Source organism: Sus scrofa, chromosome 2 (assembly GCF_054392235.1).
Source record: "Sus scrofa isolate SSC_HxYL_T2T_F1_AM1 chromosome 2, Sscrofa_HxYL_maternal_Yorkshire_Landrace_v2.0, whole genome shotgun sequence".
Lineage (NCBI taxonomy): Eukaryota > Metazoa > Chordata > Mammalia > Artiodactyla > Suidae > Sus > Sus scrofa.
In genome coordinates, this window is record NC_139384.1 from 18,588,278 (window position 1) to 18,609,109 (window position 20,832).

The 20,832-nt window shown below is 40.4% G+C and overlaps 1 protein-coding gene and 1 pseudogene across 4 annotated transcripts in view; one reads left to right on the forward strand and one right to left on the reverse strand.

Moving 5' to 3' along the window:
- CSTPP1 (centriolar satellite-associated tubulin polyglutamylase complex regulator 1) overlaps positions 1-20,832 on the reverse strand; it is a 206,858-nt gene that overhangs the window by 56,348 nt on the left and 129,678 nt on the right.
- On the forward strand, positions 18,878-18,976 carry LOC146405265 (U6 spliceosomal RNA; annotated as a pseudogene).

The window sequence follows — 20,832 nt, forward strand, 5'->3', positions numbered from 1 at the left end:
AACGATTTTATGATGCAAGGTTTAAGCAATTAGTAGGTAGTTCCACAGTTCCATAGTTTTGCACAAAATGCGCAAATTGGTTACTATAGATTGGACTGTCAGACAGTGAAAGTTGTACATCACAAGATAGTTGATCTTAAAAGTTTGAGGAATACAGTTAAAATAAAATGATCATTTTCTTTGCCCTATATTCCAGCTGTGGTTTTTTCCTAGGCCTCTGGCACAAATGTTGGAAGTCCTGCTCTGGACAAGATGAAGAGACTTTCTCCCCAAAGCAGTATGCTGAGCACAGAAGATGGCCTTTGCTTCATTGGGACATCTAGAAGAAGCCAATAGGGTCACACTCAAGTATAAATCTTGTGGACAGGATGACCTGAAATATCAAATCTGTGATAGCGTGAAGTAGGTGCCTTTTATAAAAAGTTTAGAAAGTCCTATTTCTCTGTTTCTGATCTTTGGAATCCTTTTTTTTTGGGGGGGGTCCTTTTTTTAGGGCTGAACCTCCAGCACATGGAAGTTCCCAGGCTTGGGGTCGAATGGGAGGTACAGATGCCGACCTACACCACAGCCATAGCAACACCAGATTCTAGCCACATCTGTGACCTACACAGCAGATCATGGCAATGCCATATCCTCAACCCACTGAGCGAGGCCAGGGATTGAACCTGTGTCCTCATAGGTACTAGTCGGGTTTGTTGACCCCTGAGACTCAACAGGAACTCCTGGAATCATTTTAATAGTAATCTTTTTTTTTTTTTTTTTTTTGTCTTTTTGCCATTTCTTGGGCTGCTCCTGCGGCATATGGAGGTTCCCAGGCTAGGGGTCCAATCGGAGCTGTAGCCACCAGCCTACGCCAGAGCCACAGCAACGTGGGATCTGAGCCGCGCCTGCAACCTACACCACAGCTCACGGCAACGCCAGATCCTTTAACCCACTGAGCAAGGCCAGGGACCCTAACCCGCAACCTCATGGTTCTTAGTCGGATTCGTTAACCACTGCGCCACGATGGGAACTCCTTAATAGTAATCTTTTTTTTTTTCTGCTGGGCCTTGATATTGCAGAAAAATCTTAGAATGATGTAATTGAAAAAGGACTTTTTAAAAAGACATTTATTAATTTTTTATGAGAAAATCAGGTAAAATACCACCAATTAATAAGCAACCATCTTGAAGGAAGAGACTACACATAGGTCGTGATAAAAATAATTAGGATAAAAAGAAACTATGATTTCATGAAATCAAAATTTATAAATATAATATTCAATTGCTTGAGATAAATCCAATAAATCTGAATGCGACCTTGGCTTGTCATGTCAAGGCGCCCTATTAATGCTTGCTTCTCTCTACCCAGACTCATGCTTCCAGGCAAAAAAGCAATTAAATTTAGGTTAAAAATAAATAATCTGTCCACTTTTTATGAGGTATCTAGAAGAAGCAAATTCACTGAAAAAGAAGGAACAAAAGAGGTTACTAGGGGCTGAGGGTGGGCTAGGGAGAAGGAGGGAGTTATTGTTTAATGGGTAAAGAGTTCCAGTTTGGGATGATGAAAAAGTTCTGGAGATGGAGAGCGGTGGTGGTTGCACAACATTATCTCCCATTTTTTAAAGTTTTACTGAAGTACAATTGGTTTGCAATGTTGTGATAATTTCTGCTTTACAACAGAGTGATTCAGTGAATCATATACACATATCTCCTGCTTTTTTTTTTTTTTTTTTTGTCTTTTAGGGCTGCACCTGTGGCATAAGGAGGTTCCTAGGCTAGGGGTCCAATTGGTGCTGTGGCCGCTGGCTTACACCACAGCCACAGCTGTGTCTGTGACCTACACCACAGCTCACAGCAAGGCCGGATCCTTAACCCACTGACCAAGGCCAGGGATCGACCTGCATCCTCATGGATACTAACTAGTCAGATTCATTTCTGCTGAGCCATGACAGGAACTCCACATATCCATTTTTTTTATAGATTCTTTCCCCATATCCATTTTTTTATAGAATCTTTTTTACAGATTCTTTCATAGAATATTGAGTTAGAGTTCCCTGTGCTATACAGCAGGTCCTTGTTGACCACTGACCATTTCATATACATAGGCCAATCTTTTTTTTTTTTTTTTTTTTGTCTTTTGTCTTTTGTTGTTGCTTATTTCTTTGGCCGCTCCCGTGGCATATGGAAGTTCCCAGGCTAGGGGTCAAATCGGAGCTGGAGCCACCGGCCTACGCCAGAGCCACAGCAACGCAGGATCCGAGCCGCGTCTGCAACCCACACCACAGCTCATGGCAACGCCAGATCGTTAACCCACTGAGCAAGGGCAGGGACCGAACCCGCAACCTCATGGTTCCTAGTCGGATTCGTTAACCACTGCGCCACGACGGGAACTCCCATAGGCCAATCTTAAACTCCCAATCCATCTCTCCCCACCACTTTCCCCTTTGGTAACCATAAATTTGTTTTCGAGGTCTGTGGGTCTGTTTCTATTTGGGTGCACAACATTTTGAATATATCTTAATGGCACTGAATTGTATGCTTATCAGTGGTTAAAATGATAAATTTATTATGTATATTTTACCACAATTAAAAATGACCTGTCTTGTTTTAAAAAATATCCACATAGGAGTTTCCTTGTGGCCCAGTGGGTTAAGGATACTGTGTTGTCACTGTTGGGGCTCTGGTTTACAGCTATGGCTGGAGTTTGATTCCTGGCCCAGGAACTTCTGCATGATGATGGCAGAGCCAAAAAATAAAAAATAAATTTAAAATATCCATATAAAGGGATCTTCAATCTTTTTTTTTTTTTTTTTTTTGTGGCCATGCTTATGGCATGCAGAAGTTCCTGAGCCAGGGACTAAACCTGAGCCAAATCAGTAACAACACCAAATCCTTAACTGCTCTTTATGGTGGTAATAAATACACATAACAAAAAATTTACCACCATAACCATTTTTAAGTAAATAATTCAGTGGTATTAGGTACATTCACATTGTTATGCAACTATCACCACCGTCCATCTCCAGGTCTTCTCATCTTGCAAAACTGAAATTCTATACTCAGTTAAACAATACCCATCCCCCCAGCCCCTGAAAACCACTGTTCTTCTTCTTTTTTTTAAGGGCTTCACCTGCAGCATAGGGAGGTCCCCAGTCTAGGGGTCTAATCAGAGCTGTAGCCACCAACCTACGCCACAGCCACAGCAACGTGGGATCAGAGCCACGTCTGTGACCTACACCACAGCTCATGGCAACACTGGATTCTTAACCCACTGGGTGAGGCCAGGGATCAAACCCACAACCTCATGGTTCCTAGTCAGATTCATTTCCACTAAGCCACAACAAGAACTCCTAAATCAGGTGCTTTTTTTTTTTAATGGTTGATGTCCTTGTGTTTTAATAGTTGTCAGACCTATTTTACATAGAGAAGGGTATGGTTTGAGCCTCCCTTATAGAAGTCATTTTTGAGAGATAGTATGCTGTTACTTAATTAAGGTTAAAGTTATTAAGAGCCTTCTCTGTACCTGGGTAGGCACTAGGATCACAAAACTCAGGAAGTTACGGTCTTTGTGCCCAAAGAACTTAAAGTCTAAAGGACAAGATAACTGATTTCAAAACATGTTGGTAATGTAATGACATGGAGCTTAGGGACATGCAGGACAGGGTTCAGCCTCCATGGTGGGCTGAGGTAGAGGACTACTGAGGGAAGGTGTTCTGGAGAAGATGCACCTGAGATGAATACTGATAGGAGGTTTACCCAGGTGAAAAGATGGGGTGGCAGTGTGACAGGCAGAGCCTCAACAAAGGCATCCTGATGGGAGACAACTGTGAGATGAGGGGAGTTCAGTATAACTGGAGAGCATATTTCCAGGCAAGGAGTTAATGGAAGTGAGGCTGAAAAGGGAGGCAGAAATCAGGTCACAGAAAGTCTTGGCATTCCTGTCATGGCTCAGTGGAAACAAACCTGACTAGAATCCATGAGGACACAGGTTTGATCCCTGGCCTCGCTCTGTTTAAGGATCCGGCATTGCCATTTGCTGTGGTGTAGGTCGCAGATGAGGGATGGACCTGGTGTTGCTGTGGCTGTGGTGCAGGCCAGCAGCTACAGCACCAATTCGACCCCTAGCCTGGGAACCTCCATATGCCTTGGGTTTGGCCCTAAAAAGACAAAAAAAAAAAAAAAGTCTTATGTGAGTCATTCCATAGATGATGCGGGTACCTTTAAATGGTTCTAAGTAAAAGAAGAATAGTAGCAGCACCATCAGATTTTCTTTGTATAGAGAACAAAGGGAGCAAAATAATAGCATTCCCTGGTACTCAGAGGGTTAAAGATCCCATGTTGCTACTGCTGTGGCTCTGGTTACTGCTGTGGGGCAGGTTCCATCCCTGACCTGGGAACTTCCACATACTGTGGGTGTGGTCCAAAAAGGGAGCAAAATACATGAGACAGACCGCAAAGCTTTAAGCAAGAACAGCAGCAATGATGACAGAAATAAAGAGGAAAGGTCAGGAATTCAAAAACTATTCTGAAGATGAGAACAGTGGGACTTTTTAACTGACTGCCTACATGGGGAAGGGGAAAGAGGAATCTAGTCTGATAGAGTATAACTTTGGGAACTGATATGGGGGACCCAAGAGGAGAGGCAGATTCAAGGATGAGGGGGAGGAATTGTGTTTCTGCATATTGAAAATGAGGTGACTTAAACATATTGGTAGAGATGAACGAGGTTAACAGGACACTGGATGTGTGTGTCTGATGCTCGGGGAGTTCAAGGTGAGAAAGACAGATTTAGAAGTCATTTGCCTAAGGTAGTAGGAAAAGTCAAAGGAGACCAGACTAAGTAACTATGCGTGGTGAGGAAAGTAATGAGCCAAGGATGGAACCCTGAGACACACCAGCAGTTAAGACAAAGACAGAGGAAGAGTAACTTTTTAAAGACACTGAGGAGGATTGGTTAGAGAAGTAGGAAGAAGTGGTGGAAAGAGCATAACTTTGAAGCCAGATAGAATGCTTAGAATCTCTTCTCCACTACTTATTGTAAGGCCGTGAACCAATTGCTTGTGAGCCTCGGTGTCCTTGTCTGTAATAGGGCAATAATACCTTGCAGGTCGTGATGAGGACCACACGTGATGCTGTATGAATTATAACTTAAAAAAAATGCCTGTCACAATGCCTACCTCATTGCAGGCCCTCAACAAATGTTATTTCCTTTCCTGTACAGCAGAAACTGGCACAACACTGTGAATAAACTATACTTTAATTAAAAAAAAACAACTCCACAAATGTTATTTCCTTTTTTTGTTAGTCTGGCCCTTTTATGTTTCTTTTTCTGTAAGTAACAGGAAATAGGGTATCCTTAGTTTTTATATAGTTTTTTTGCAAAACTAAGGGTCAAATTTGAGACACCTTGGCCTCTGTCCATCTACATTTACTCTAAACTGAAGCCACAAAGATGCAAAAAATTCAGGCTTGCAATGGCACTCTTGATTTCCATATAACTACTGCTCTTCCACTGTGTTATTTTAGTTTTTCCAGGACACCAGTCCTTGGGAGTTGCTCTACAAGGAACAGGGGTAATTAAATAATAACATATTTGAAAAAGACTAGCAATACACAGTTGTTAGAGGTGACACCAGGTTCATTTGTGGCTCAAGAAAAATACTGGAGTTTTGTGTATGGCAGGTAGCGAAAAGGTGCAGGAATGTTACAAAACACTAAAATTAGGAAAGAAAAAATTCTACATGATTCAAAGATTAGTTTGATATTCTTTTTTTTTTCTATCGGAAGTTAAAACATATATCACATCCCTCTGGCAGGTCCGCTTTTAGTAATCTGTAAGCTTCAATGAAGCAAGTATTATTTAAGGCTTCGAAGGGAAGAAAAAAAGGGTGTTTCAGGTCTCTCAAACAATTTACTGCTCCAGTTTTCTTAATAATCATGTGAGCATTTTTCCTTTTGACTGGAGAGCAAAGGAAAACGGAAACCTGTGGAAACTGGAGTTTGACAAGAGGACAAAGTTCATAGATGAAATCCTGTCTAATACTGGCACCTGAAACAAGGACCCCTTACATCCTTTAAAAAACTGACCCAGCCCAGTCCCTTTTTCTCCCCTCAGTGATTTTTATCTTTTTCTATTTTTTGCTTTTTAGGGCCACAGGAGCAGCATATGAAGGTTCCCAGGCTAGGGGTTGAATTGGAGTTACAGCTGCTGACTTAACACCACAGCCACAGCACCATCACATCTGAGCCGCGTCTGCGACCTACACCACAGCTCAAGGCAATGCCAGATCCTTAACCCACGGAGCGAGGCGAGGGATCAAACCCACAACCTCGCGGTTTCTAGTTGGATTCATTTCCGCTGCGCCACGACGGGAACTCCTCCCCTCAGTGATTTTTAAGTGTCACAAAAGGTTCTTCAGGATGAACTAAACAATCGTGGGAAAGTTCTTTCAGGAACAAGATGCAATGATAACTGCACCTGGTTTTGACTATGCCATCTGTAGGCCATTTCCCTGCCAGAAAGTAATTTTTCTGAGAAGAGTGATGAGCTCAAAAGAAGCAACTTTAAGTCAATAAAATAAAAATATCTCCAAATAATACAATAGTTTTATTTCTGTGATAATTACCTTCCTTTATTCTAAAAGGATTATTATTATTGCATGGTTAAAAAAGTTATCCTCCAAGAATCTATAAACTAGTGCCTGGCATACAGTAACAAATACTTGCTGAATGAAAGAATGAATAAATAGAGCAAAACAATCACCTTCTCCTTGTGGCTTCTGTTATTTTTGCTTTACTCTAAGGCTAACTTAGCTTTGTGACAGTCATATCATCCTGTTGCCCAATACTCAATTTAAGTGTCTTGCAGTCCTACTGTTAATTTGCATGTCATTATGCCTCTTTTTCTTGATTAATTTTTTTCATTTGTTTTTTTTTTTTTTTTTTTGGCTTTTGTCTTTTTAGGGCCACACCCTTGGTTCCCAGGCTAAGGGTTGAACTGGAGTTGCAGCCGACGGCCTATAATACAGCCACAGCAACCTGGGATCCGAGCCACGTCTGCAACCTACACCACAGCTCACAGCAACACTGGATCCTTAACCTATCGAGCAACTCCAGGGATCGAACCTGCATCCTCATGGATGCCAGTCAGGTGTGTTAACCGCTAAGCCATGATGGAAACTCCAACTCTGGTATTTTTTAAACTCGATTTTAATTTATATTTATTATATTTACATTTTCCCATTTGATTTGTAAAATGATCCTGTTTCTGGAACACATATCCCTGAAACCCAGAGGTAAGAGTTAATACACAAACCACAACAGATTAGATTCTTAGCCTCCTTGGCATTCTCTAAATCACCGTTCATGACACTCATTTTACTTGTATTATTCATTCACGCATCTATTCATTCAACAAATATTTACTAAGTCTTAATAAGTGCCAAGCCCCATTGTCAATGCTGAGGATACAGCAGTGAACAAAAGGGACCCAAGTTCTTGCCCCTATGGAGTTCAGATGAGAGTGCAGGGAGAGTCAGGCAAAACACAAGAAAAACACGTCATGAAAAACAAAATAGTTCAGTGTTTGTTGCAGATTAAATGAAACTAAAGAGATACTATCAAGAACAATATGTGGATCAGAAAATAAACATGTATTAAATATATCTGAGGAGTGTCTGTTGCGGCTCAGTGGGTCAAGGACCCAACGTTGTCTCCCTAAGGATGCACTCCCTGACCTCTCTCAGTAGGTTAAGGATCCAGCATTATGACAAGCTGAAGCATAGGTCATGCAGCTGCTGCTCGGATCTGGTGTTGCCATGGCTGTGGCACAGGCCTCAGCTGCAGTTCTGATTTGACTCCTGGCCTGGGAACTTCCATATGTCAGGGGTGAGACCATAAAAAGAAAATATACATACACATACATACACATACATACTGGGGAAACTGTAGTTTGCACTGGATGTTAGATTATGTTATGGAATTACTGCTCATTTTCTTTTTTTTTGCTATTTCTTTGGGCCGCTCCCACGGCATATGGAGGTTCCCAAGCTAGGGGTCAAATCGGAGCTGTAGCCACTGGCCTACGCCAGAGCCACAGCAACATGGGATCTGAGCCGAGTCTGCAACCTACACCACAGCTCACGGCAACGCCGGATCGTTAACTCACTGAGCAAGGGCAGGGACCGAACCAGCAACCTCATGGTTCCTAGTCGGATTCGTTAACCACTGCACCACGACGGGAACTCCGACTGCTCATTTCCTTAAATGAGATAGTGACACTAAGGAGCGTGTTCTTTCTTACTTTTAGGAGATTAACCATGCAGGGGTTAAATATCATGATCCTTGTAACTTAGTTTCAAATACCTATCTATCTATCTATCTCCCTAACTACCTATGTACCTATTGTGTGCAAATGCAACAAATTTAGCATCTGGTGAATCCAAGTTACTCTCATAACTTTCTTATGGGTTTGAAAATTTTTTAAATGAAGAGTGGTGGGTGAAGGGGAAATCTATGGTATCTCCAGTGCAAGATGTGGGACATGATTAATTGGTTTGATTCTTGTTATTCAGCATTTTTCCATAAATATGCTGATGCCTCATCCTGAAAAGATTTCCTTTCATTATACATACAGCAACACTTGGTGGCATCACTTTCCCTTTTCTATTACAACCATAGGAAAGGCTGGGATATGGGATAGCCATAGAAGAGGATATTCTGTCGAAATAAAATATCTCTCTGTTACGACTTTGTTAATACGACTTTGTTAAATAAACATTTGTTAAGTATAGCATAGGATACTAGATGGTGAGTCTTGTTCAACAACAGATAACAAGAGAAACTGAAAGAGAGATGTTTACTATGGACAGGTCCTAGAGGAAGCACAAAGCATACCTCAAGGGGGCCACAGGGGTAGGTCAAGGCACAGTGCTAACAGAGTTACAGGACCCAGGGCAAGCCTTTATTAGAGTCTGTGGGTGGAGAACTTTGGGGTTCCTAAACTAAGGCCAGATTGGCCAATTCAAACCAAAAGAGTGGGCTTTTGGTAAGCTCCCACTAGGGTCTTTTTTTTTTTTTTTTTTTTTTCTAACGGCTGCACCTGAGTCAAATCAGTTGCAGGTCTACGCCACGGCCATGGATCCAAGGCATCCCTGGATCTGAGTGCATATGTAGCCTAAGCCACAGTTTTTGGCAATGCTGGATCCTTAACCCACTGAGTGGGGCCAGGGATTGAACCCGCATCCTAATGGAGACTAGCTTGATTTCTTAACCCACTGAATCACAGTGGAAACTCCCCACTGGGGTCTTACATAAGGGATGTACAAAGTGAAAGCCCTGGGAGGCAGAGCAGACTGCTGAACACAAGGGCATGAGCTTGCATGAAGGGGCTGGTATCATCTTACAGTCTCTGTGGGCCAAACAAAATGGAGCCAAGGCAGCAACAGCACGGAGTAGCTTAGTTAACCTCTCAACACTCCTCCTTAAACTTGATCTGAAATAACGCTTTTATTCACGCACTTTACAACTGAATCCAGGAAAGTATAAACTATTTACCAAGTGTAGGAAAACTATAAGGACAAGGTATGAAGAAAATAAAACACGCAGGCAGTAATGTGGGGGTGTATATTAGATTCTTATAGCTTCCATAACAAATTACCACAAACTTGGTGGCCTGAAACTACTGAAATTTATTCTCTTATAGTTCTTGAGACCACAGACCAGAGTAAGTTTTAACAAGGCTAATATCAAGGTGTCAGCAGGCCTGGTTCCTTCTGGAGGTTTGGGGAGAATCTACTCCTTCGGCTGTCTTCATTTCTTGGCTTGTAGCCACGCATCACACCACCTTCCCCCCTCCACTGCTTCTGGCTTTCATGTTGCCTTTTTCTTGTCATCAAATCTCCCCCAGTCTACCTCTTATAAGGACACTTGTGATTACACTTAGGATCTATCTGGATAATCCAGGATAATCTCCCCTATCTCAAGAAATTTAACCTAATCATATTTGCAAAGTTCTTCTTACCATATAAGATACCATTCACAGGTTCCAGGGATTAGAATCTGGATATCTTTGGGTGCCATTATTCAGCCCACCACAGAGTGAGAGAAAATAAAGGGTCACATGTATTCATAAGTAGGAACTAAAGGAAGAGACCTTTACTTACTCTTTGAAAATAAGTCAGAAGGTACAATATCATTCCTCTTCATCAACATAAAACACTTAGACTGAGCTGGTAAACCCAAATGGAGGTACTCAGACCTCAGTCTGATTCTGGGCTCTGCCCTTTACCAGTTAACAAGGTTGCATATGCTATTTAACTGCTACGCCTCAATTTCATCATTTTTAAAATGGAGATAATAATAATGCTCAAATGGTGCTTGAGAAGGTTCAATACTTTTTTTGCATGGAAAGATTTAACATAGTTCCTGACGCATAGTAAGTGCTCATTAAATGACAGGTATTATTATAATTATTCTATTACTCACAGAACAGGCTACACAACCCTCATGATGCTAACCAGTACACAGTTTTTCCAGATGCTTCTAGTGACCCTTTCTTCTATTTGCATTCTCTATAAGTCTATATGTTAAGCTTATTTAAATGTAAAAAAAAGTATTTTTAAAAATTTAACCATATCTTACCTCTACACTGTATCACAGAACTTTCTTGGCTTATTAAAAAGATGATAATGAACATAAGTAACCTTTTATCAACTCTAGCTCAACATTATGACTAATTGCTAATTGCCCTGGCCAAATAGAAAGATAATTTACTAGTCTTTTGGTTTGCATTAAACATTAGAGAGATGCTTAGGCTAGGGGCTAGTATCTGACATGGTCGAACTCTCCCTAGCAACTCACCAGGGTAGCAATCAGACTTCTAAGATGTTCAGAACATAGTCACCAATTTGAAAGTAAGTGAAAATGATCCCTGAAGAGCCAGTGTTTACAGGATTTATATGTGTATCTTTGTAGGAAAGGCAGAAAGTCTCCCAAGAGTTTGACAGGGAATCTGTTCACTTATAAATGCATAACTTTCAAGTATGGATGAGGTCAGCAGCGGCAGATAAAAAAGTAGAAAAAGATTAATAAAGCCATTTACATGTCCCCTACATAGTAAATGACCTTAAAATACTGTTTATTTTTAATATGGATTTTCTCTTGTTTGTTTTTAATATAGATTTTCTCTTCACTATTTGGATCTCTAGTAATTCTCTTTTCTGATAACATTTGTCACAACTGTCAGTGTGTGGCTAAGGTACCATTTTAGATTTAGACCCCTCCCCCTCACTACTTTTTTATCTGCAGCTGCTGCCCTCATCCATACTTGAAGGTTATTCATTAATAAGTGAACAGATTCCCTGTCAAACTCTTGGGAGACTTTCTGCCTTTCCTACAAAGATATACATATAAATCCTGTAAACACTGGCTCTTCAGGGACCATTTTCACTTACTTTCAAATTGGTGACTATGTTCTGAACATCTTAGAAGCCTGATTGCTACTCTGGTGAGTTGCTAGGGAGAGTTCGACCATGTCAGATACTAGCCTAGCCTAAGCATCTCTCTAATGTTTAATGCAAACCAAAAGACTAGTACATTAACCAGTTTAGGGTGTGACAATATCTTCAATTTAATGATCTTATCTTACCAAAGTGGCCCATTAAATTACTCTGTCCACCTGGAGTTCAAGAGCTCTTATGCCTTTGATTACAGTGAACATTAGATAATCCTTGAGCCTAATGATGGATACTATGTATCCATATGTATTTATAAACAGAGGAAATCTAGATTACCCAGTGATTTAGCCTTATTAATTCTTGTTTCTAACTCCTTGCTATAAACATCAACTCTCCTGCTTAATTGAGCCCTTTGTTGATACACTTTTTTGTTTGCTGATTTACACCCCCTCCCCCGGTTAGGCCTTGCCCTCAGGGAAGGTATGTGAACTAGCAAGTCTTCTTATCCTTGCTGTAGACTGGGGCTTCCCCGTCAGTCTTAGCTGTGGCCCATTTCTATGTGGAAAGGAGAGCAGGACACTCAGAAAGAAAAGTTGGTGTACTACACAGTTAAAATTTGAAGAATTCTTGCATGCATTAAACACAAACATAGGTATTTACATTTTGTGTTATATTATTATATGCTGTATTCTTACAATGAATTAAGATGGAGAAAAGAAAACATTAAGAAAATCGTAAGGAAGAAAAAACACATTTACAGTACTGTACTGTGTCTACTGGTACCCCAACTTTACATAGTTTGTTTACAAGTGAATCATCTGTCAGTACCTACATCAGTATTGTCTTATATGACACAAAATGGTGTAGATGTTATATGTATTACTAACACCAGACATCAAAAATGAAAAGATAATGTGAAAAATAAATTCATATTTATTTGTTTTTTGAAATTCATATTTATTTACGAGTATAATGATTCATGTACTGATAATGAAGAAGCAGCAATATGATGGCTCTATGGTAGCCCGGTATAGTTGGTACAATTCTCTAGAGTAGCCTAGCCTATATGCAAATGAATGAATCATTATAATATTTTATGGCATTAATTATTATAGTCATACTCATAATAAAGTACTAGAAACATTACCGCATTAAAAAATGCTTACCTGTGATGATAGGAGGATATAAAGTTTCTCAAATTAGAGACAGAGGTATACTACATGGTAATGTAATTCTTTGAAAGCAAAGTTATCAAACAGTAAGAAAACTAGCACATTCTTTTTTTTTTTTTTTTTTTTTTTTGCTATTTCTTTGGGCCGCTCCCGCGGCATATGGAGGTTCCCAGGCTAGGGGTCCAATCGGAGCTGTAGCCCCTGGCCTACGCCAGAGCCATAGCAACGCGGGATCCGAGCCGCATCTGCAACCCACACCACAGCTCACGGCAACGCCGGATAGTCAACCCACTGAGCAAGGGCAGGGACCGGACCCGCAACCTCATGGTTCCTAGTCGGATTTGTTAACCACTGCGCCACGACGGGAACTCCTACACATTCTTAACTTTATATTAAATATCACTTATCTTATGCCTATGTAAGGATAAGCTATCCACTTGGATACCAGTCTTGCACACAGTGTTCTATATGATGAATACTTAGTTGGTAATGATGATGACACAAAAACATCTGATACAGTTCCTATCATACAGTTAATAGATTTTCACACAAAGACAACCATATACACACACAACAGATATATTTATTAACTGTATGGCCTGCTGATTCTTTACTCTTCATTAGGTGGAAGTACCATATCAAGGTCTTCACGTTGAATAGGCTGAGGAGGAGGAGGAGGGGTTGGTCTTCCTGTCTCAGAGGTAGCAGAGGAGGAGGAACTGGAGGAGAGGCTGGAAGAGGCAGGTGCACTGGGTGTTACTTTATAGAAATACATTGCAATGTCTGTCCCACTTTTTTGTTTTTTCATTTTTCTAAAAATGTTTCTAAATGGTACTAATCCTTCTTTCACTGTTTGCTTTAGTTTCAGTGCTGGTATCATAGGAGGGTCCATGACATAAAAGAAGTCAAAAGTGATCCTGAATAATTGGAACCCTTCTGCCAGACTGTCTAATGTCAATTTGTTTTCTGGCGCTGCCTCTTCTACTTCTTCTTCTTTGTCTGGCGTTGGTTTGGAAGCACTCGTTTCCACCAAGTTATCTTCCATTAACTCCTCTGGTGTGGTGTTTATTAGCTCTTGAATTTCTTCAAGATCCAATCCATATCTTGAAACTCTTCACCACCAACTCCCAACTCCCCCCCCGCCTTTTTTTTTGCCATATCCACAATCTCTTTTATTAGCTCCTTGATTGGCTCTGTCGTAAATCCTGTGATGTCATGTACAACATCTGGACACAGTTTTCTCTCCAGCAGGAATTTATTGTTTCAGGCTTAATGGCTTTCATAGCTTTTTCTATAACTACAACAGCGTCTTCACTGGTATAATCCTCACAGACTTTCATGATGGTCTCTCTGTCTGGGTCCTCTTTCATGGTGTTGACAAGCCTTTCCATGGAGTAGAGTGTGTGAGGAACCTTAAAGGTCCCTATTATCCCCTGATCTAGATGCTGAAATAGAGGCATTACTTTCGGAGGCAAAGAGACCACTTTGATGCCTTTATTGCCTTCAGTGTTGCCTTCAGCGTCAAACTCATGAGGTTCTGGTGGTCAGCAACACTGACCAATATCAAAAGGACTTATAAAAGGTAGTCTCTTATTGGAAAGGTACTTCCTGATTTTAGGGACAAAACTCGATGAAACCAATCCAGAAAAAGGGCTCTCATTGTCCAGACCTTTTTGTTGTACAACCAAAAGACTGGTAGCTGGTGTTTATCTCTTCCCTTCAAGGTCTGGGATTTAGTAGCTTTATAGATAGATAAGGATAGTCCTGATCATACATCCAACTGCATTTGCAAAAAACAGTGGAGTTAGCCAATCTCTTCCTGCCTTAAATTCTGGTGCTCACTCCTCTTCCTTACTAATAAATGTCCTTTATGGCTCCCCCCCCCGCCAGGATAGGGCACTTTCATCTGCATTAAAAACCTGTACAAGCATATACCCTTTCTCCTCAAGACTTTTTGGCCACCTTCACAGCCATGTGGAAGTTCCTGGACTAGGGATCGAACCTGCACCATAGTGATATGAGCCACTGAAGTGATAATGTGGGATCCTTAACCTGCTCAGCAACAAGGGAACTCCCTCAATGATTTTCTTTATAGTGTCTGGGAACTTGTTTGGTGACTCTTGGTGGACAGAAGCTGCTTCTCTTGTTACCTTGGTATTTTTAAAGCCAAACCTCCTAAAATTATCAAACTGTCCTTTGCTGGCATCAAATTCTCCAGCTTTAGATCCTTCACTTTTCTTTTGTTTTAAGTTGTCATATAACGACTTTGCTTTTTCTTGAATCGTATAAGAGTCCAAGAGTATGTCTTTCTCTCTCTCTCTCTCTCTTTTTTTCTTTTTAGGACCACACCCACGGCATATGGAGGTTCCAGGCTAGGGGTCAAATAGGAGCTATAGTTGCCGGCCTACACCACAGCCACAGCAGATCTGTGCCGCGTCTGCAACCTACATCACAGCTCAGGGCAACACTGGATCCCTAACCCACTGAGCAAGGCCAGGGATCAAACCTTCAACTTCGTGGTTCCATCGGATTCGTTTCCACTGTGCCATGACAGGAACTCCAGGTATGCCTTTCTTATGGCAATTCCATACCCACATAAAAGCTGCATTTTCAATGAGATAAAAAGCACAGTATTCACTATTTCACAAGAGTGCAAGGTTTTTGCACCTGCTGACCTGGCTGCAGCGATGACTACAGATTTCCCTTTCTTCTTTATTTCTTTTTCCTTCCTCCCTCCCTCAATTCCTCGCTTCCTTCCTATAATCTTTACACTGGATTCACTTATCTTGAAATGGAGGGCAGTTGAAGCTGAAGACCTCAATCTATGGTACATATCAAGCAATTCAACGTTTTCTTGTCATGTCATGACTTTTCTCTGCTTCTTGGGAGCACTTCCAGCATCACTAGAGGCATTCCTATGGGTCCTACAATGTTATTCATTTACAGTGTTGCACTAAACCTGATGAAAAATATGTGAGATCTACAAGAGATCACTTTTTACTGTGATACGCAGTATTGGAGATATGAACTGCCTATGTGGAGATGATTAGTGTCCACATTTTAAGTGGATACTCAGGATGCTTGAGTCCACTGCAACAGCAACGGAAGGTGGCTACAAAATTATTCCTGTAGTACAGTATGCACTACAGTTAATTTTATGCAGGTATGACTTAATAGTGCATCTTCACATCTCTTCACACTCTAGACTGTGAATGATACCATGTATAGTCTGTGTGTGTGTGTAAGTTCTTATAAATTTTAGCTTTACATAGTAGATCTGACTACTTGTATGGTAGTATGTGATAAAATAGACTACCATCTACTTTATTTTATACATTCATGATAAACCTAACTTTTTCTTGATTTTTGAGATATTTCTAGGCTGTACAGTCCATTTGTGAGTTTTTTCAAATTGTCACAAATCCCCCCCCCCAACTTTTTAATGTATTTATTGAAAAAAATCCTTGTATGAGTGGATCTTCACAGTTCAAACCCATGTGTTCAGGGACAACTATACTCTGAATGAGGCACTGCTAGATGCTGGGAACACAGGGCAAGCAAGACAGATAAATGCTCTTATGAAGCCAGGAGTCTGATGAGAAAGACAGAATTTAAGCAAATATATGTATAAAAAGTGCTAGGAAAAGAGCTTATAAGAAGCACATTAAACCTTATTTAAAAGTTCAAAAGGGAGTTCCTGTGGTGGTCCAGAGGTAACAAACCCAACTAGTATCCATGAGGACAGGGGTTTAATCCCTGGCCTTGCTCAGTGGGTCGAGGGTTGCAGTGAGCTGTGGTGTATGTCTCAGATGGCACTCAGATCTGGCATTGCTGTGGTGTCGTAGGCCAGCAGCTGCAGCTCTGATTCGACCCCTAGCCTGGGAACCTCTATATGCCACAGGTACGGCCCTAAAAAGCAAAAAACAAATGTAAACTTCTTCAACCTAATGAAGAATATCCAGGAAAAACCTCATATTTAACTTCAAATATTGAAAAATTTCCTTTTAGGTTGGAAACAAAGCAAAATATTTGCTCTCACCACTTCTATTTAACATTGTAATGAGATCCCACTCTGTACAACAAAGAAAGAAAAAGAAAAATAACCCACCAAGACTGGAAAAGAAGAAGTAAAACTGTCTCTAATTTGCATATGACATGATTTTGCAGCAAGAAGAGTCTAAGGAATCTACCAAAAAAAAAAAAAAAAAAAAAAAAAAAAAACCCCTATGAGAACCAATAAGTGAATTTAGAAAAGTCATAGGATATAAGGAATATACAAAAAGCAATTATATTTCTATGTTCTTGCAACGAAAAGTTAGTAAAGAAAAGAAATTTTTGGGAGTTCCCGTCATGGCGCAGTGGTTAACAAATCCGACTAGGAACCATGAGGTTGCGGGTTCGGTCCCTGCCCTTGCTCAGTGGGTTAACGATCCGGCATTGCCTTGAGCTGTGGTGTAGGTTGCAGACGCGGCTCGGATCCCGCGTTGCTGTGGCTCTGGCGTAGGCCGGTGGCTACAGCTCCGACTGGACCCCTAGCCTGGGAACCTCCATATGCCGCGGGAGCGGCCCAAAGAAATAGCAAAAAAGACAAAAAAAAAAAAAAAAAAAAAGAAAAGAAATTTTTAAAATAATAGTATTTAAACAGTAGCATAAAACATGAAATATTTAGAGGTAAATTTAATAAAATATGTAAGATCTGTATATTAAACACTGTAGGAGTTCCCGTCGTGGCGCAGTGGTTAACGAATCCGACTAGGAACCATGAGGTTGCGGGTTCGATCCCTGCCCTTGCTCAGTGGGTTAACGATCCGGCGTTGCCATGAGCTATGGTGTAGGTTGCAGATGTGGCTCGGATCCCGCGTTGCTGTGGCTCTGGCGTAGGCCGGTGGCTACAGCTCCGATTGGACCCCTAGCCTGGGAACCTCCATATGCCACGGGAGCGGCCCAAGAAATAGCAAAAAGACCAAAAAAATAAAAATAAAAAAAATAAAAAAATAAATAAACACTGTAAAGTATTGATTAGAGAAATTAAAGAAGATCTAAAAAAATTTACGATGTTCATGGTTTGGAAGATTCAATATTGCAAAGATGACAACTCTCCCCAAATTGACCTATAAATTCTTTATATCTCAATCAAATTCTTATTGGGCTTTTTTGGTAGACTGAGAAGTGTATTCTAAAAGTTATATTTAAGTGCAAGAGACTTCTTTTTTTTTTTTTTGTCTTTTTTTTTTTTGTCTTTTGTTGTTGTTGTTGCTGTTTCTTGGGCCGCTCCCGCGGCATATGGAGGTTCCCAGGCTTGGGGTCAAATTGGAGCTGTAGCCACCGGCCTATGCCAGAGCCACAGCAACGCGGGATCCGAGCCGCGTCTGCAACCTACACCACAGCTCACGGCAACGCCGGATCGTTAACCCACTGAGCAAGGGCAGGGATCGAACCCACAACCTCATGGTTCCTAGTCGGATTCGTCAACCACTGCGCCACGACGGGAACTCCTTAAGTGCAAGAGACTTCTAATGACCAAAACAATTTTGCAAAAAACAAAAGTTGAAAGGCATACACTACCGTTCTATAAAGCTAAAGTAATTAAGACTAAAACTCAACAAATAGATCAGTGGAACAAAACAGAAAATCCAGAAATACACCCACACTTATATAGTCAACTGACTTCTTTTACAAAGGAACCAAAACAATTAAGTGGGAAAAGTAAAGTCTTTCAAAGAATGGTGCTGGAACAAACAACTAGCTATCCACATGGGAAAAAAAATCCCCCAAACCCAACCTCAACTTCAAACCACACAGAAAAATTAATTCAAGATGGATTATAAACCTAAACATAAAAGCTAAATTTCTAATGCTTTTGGAAGAAAATGTAAGTAATATTGTTATAAACTGAGTACAACATAGTACTTTAGAGTGGACCCAGAAGGCACTAAATTATGGTTAAAAAAATTGATAAAATGGACTTTTAAAACTTCTGCTCAATAAAAGACTCTGCTAAGAAAATAAACAAGCCAAAGAATATTTGAAATATACATATCTGACTTGCAACCAGAGTATATAAAGAACTGCTGCTCAATGATTAAAACAAACAACCCGCTTAAAAATGGGTGAAAGATTCAATGAGGCATTTCACAAGGGGAATGGTCAATAAGCAACAGAAAAGTGTTCAACATCATTAGTCATCAGGAAAATGCAAATTAAAACCACAATGAGATACTAGAAAGTCTATTTCATACACATTAGAAAGGCTAAAATTAAAAAGACTGTGCTTGCTTTAGAAGTACATATATTAAAATTGACACAATACAGAGACTGGTCCCTGTGCAAGGATAATATGCAAATTTGTGAAGCAATCCATTTAAAAAAATAACCTTATTATTGTAATAATTTCACATATATACATATATCAAATCATCACACTGTACACCTTATATTTACACAATGTTATATGACAATTATATGTCAAAGCTGGGGAAAAAAAGATTAACAATACCAAATGTTAGCAAGGGTGTGTAACCCCTGGAATTTTTAGACATTGCTGATAGGAATGTAAAACAGTACAACCAATTTGGAGAACAGTTTGTCAGCAATTCTACCCTTAGGTATTTACGCAAGAGAAATAAAAACATATATCCATATCCACAAAATTCAGCGTCCTTTCACAACTAAAAATTCTGAACAAAATGGATATAGAGGAATGTACCTCAACAAACTAAAGGCTGTATATGACAGGTCCACTGTTAGTGTCATATTCTGTGGTGAAAGGTTGAAAGTTCTCCCTCTAAGTTCAGGAACAAGATAACCACAGAATATTCTCACCATCTCTATTCAACATAGTACTGGAAGTTCTAGCCAGAGCAATTCGGTAAGAAAAAGAAATAAAAGACATCCAAATACGAAAGGAAGAAGTAAAACTGTCTCCGTTTGCAGATGATAAGATCTTATGCATAGAAAATCCTAGAAACTCCAATCTAATCCAAAAAACCATTAGAGCTAATAAAAATCAATCCAGTAAAGTTGCAGGACACAAAATCAACATACAAAAATCAGTTGCATTTTTATACACTAACAACAAACTATCTGAAAAAGAACTAATCTCTTTCACAATAGCATCAAAAACAATAAAATACTTAGGAATAAAATTTTTTTTTTGTCTTTTTTTTTTTTTGCTATTTCTTGGGCCGCTCCCGCGGCATATGGAGGTTCCCAGGCTAGGGGTTGAATGGGAGCTGTAGCCACCAGCCTACGCCAGAGCCACAGCAACGCGGGATCCGAGCCGCGTCTGCAATCTACACCACAGCTCACGGCAACGCCGGATCGTTAACCCACTGAGCAAGGGCAGGGACCGAACCCGCAACCTCATGGTTCCTAGTCGGATTCTCTAACCACTGCGCCTCGACGGGAACTCCAGGAATAAATCTAATCAAAGAGGTGAAAGATCTGTACATGGAAAACTGTAACACTTTGATGAAAGAAACTGAAGACACAAACAAATGCAAAGATGACCATGTTCACCAACTGGAAGAATTAATAATGTTAAAATGTTCGTATTACTCGAAGTCATACATAGAGTCAATATATAAAAACTACAATGGCATTTTTCAAAGTAGAAAAAACAATCCTAAAATTTATATGAAACCATAAAACACCCTGAAGAGCTAAAGCAATCTTGAGAAGTCAAAACAAAGTAGGAGGCATCACATTTCCTGATCACAAACTATATTACAAATCTGAAGTAATCAAAACAGTATGTTAATGCCATAATAACAGACATGTAGAGCAATGGAACAAAATCAGGAGCCAGAATAAACACACATATATATGGTTAATTTTTTTTTTTTTTTTTTTGTCTTTTTGCCATTTCTTGGGCCGCTCCTGCGGCATATGGAGGTTCCTGGGCTAGGGGTCGAATCGGAGCTGTAGCTGCCAGCCTACGCCAGAGCCACAGCAACGCAGGATCTGAGCCGCGTCTGTGACCTACACCACAGCTCACGGCAACGCCGGAACCTTGACCCACTGAGCAAGGGCAGGGATCGAACCCGCAACCTCATGGTTCCTAGTTGGATTCGTTAACCACTGCGCCACGACGGGAACTCCGATATGGTTAATTAATATTTGACAAGAAAGTCAAGAAAGAATAGTCTCTTCAATAAAGAGTGCTGGGAAAACTGGACACCCACATGCAAAATAATGAAACTGGACCCCTATTTTACACCATGC